General features: G+C 57.1%; 1 long non-coding RNA gene across 1 annotated transcript in view; it reads left to right on the top strand.

Annotated features, from left to right (window-relative positions):
- LOC104994933 overlaps nt 1-648 on the top strand; it is a 1,781-nt gene extending 1,133 nt beyond the window's left edge. Inside the window, exons 2-3 of the long non-coding RNA XR_826008.1 lie at nt 333-417; nt 565-648. This is a non-coding gene — a long non-coding RNA (uncharacterized LOC104994933). The remainder of the gene's footprint in view (nt 1-332; nt 418-564) is intronic.
- The last annotated feature ends 392 nt before the right edge of the window (nt 649-1,040 follow it).

Here is a 1,040-nt window from a genome sequence, read left to right as displayed (position 1 = left end):
GGCCTTAGCAAACCCAGAGCTCTCCATCCCCCACATGAGTCCCTGGGCGAGTGGGGGGCCTGGGGCAGCACAGTTGGGAAGGGGCGGGGGGCAGATATTGGTAGCTAAACGCGAGAGAAGGAGCCACCCAGGCTGCCACCCCAGCCCCACGGGTGCTCAGTCCAGGAGTCTGGAGGACGAGAGCAAGGAACGCGCCAGCCCCATACTTGCGAGACCTGAGATGCGGTCACGTGACAACGGAAGCCCGCTAGAGGGGGCCAGTTCAAGCCATCTCCCCGGAGCCTCCCGGTTCCTCCGACCCCCTTCCCTGATTGATCCTTTTTTCACACAAGCCTGGAGACTCCAGTGATTCCCAGGGGCTGGCAAACCAAGCCCAACTTTCGGCTAGCTTGGGAACCCCCTGGCTGGACGCCAGGAGTAAGTAGGAAGAGCCTGGACACTAGCGGGTGGGAGTGGGCGGCGTGGTGGAAGACGACGACCCCAAACCCGAGCCCGACCCCTCCCTTCGTCCAGCCCAAACCTGGGTGTATTCAGGGCCACGTCTTCTTACCCATCCTTCTGCAGAAAGAGGTCCCTGAGCGCTTGGCCTAAAGGTTCCTGGACCAAGGAGGGGACAAAGGACTTAGATACCGAGCACCTACCATCTGTAAGGATGAGTTCGCCCCTGCTAAGGAGATCATTAAAAAAGTTTCCAACGCAATTCGGAAAGTCCTTTCTTCTCCCTTCTTCCAACCTCCACAGTCTGCTGTGCCATTTCCCCCATGCTGGGAGGATCCATCTTCCAAGGTCTACCCACCTCTCAAGCTCCAGCTCATAAAGCCTGTTTGGAACAGTGCCGGCCAAATCGGATTCCTCTCTCCTCTGAAAGCCCAGCACAGTCAGTCTGTACCTTTCTCAGGGCACAGCGTGTGGCCTGTCTCATATTCTAGTGATCTGTTTACTAATCCTGTTCTTCTAACCAGATTAGAAAGTCCTTGAGGCAGAAACAAAGTCTGCTTCTCTGAGCCTTCTCCCATGGCTTGAGCTCATCCCCCACAGGC

This window comes from Bison bison, unplaced genomic scaffold (assembly GCF_000754665.1).
Source record: "Bison bison bison isolate TAMUID 2011002044 unplaced genomic scaffold, Bison_UMD1.0 scf7180017864270, whole genome shotgun sequence".
Lineage (NCBI taxonomy): Eukaryota > Metazoa > Chordata > Mammalia > Artiodactyla > Bovidae > Bison > Bison bison.
Note: the sequence above shows the minus strand (reverse complement) of the source record. Positions and strands in the feature narration are given on the sequence as shown.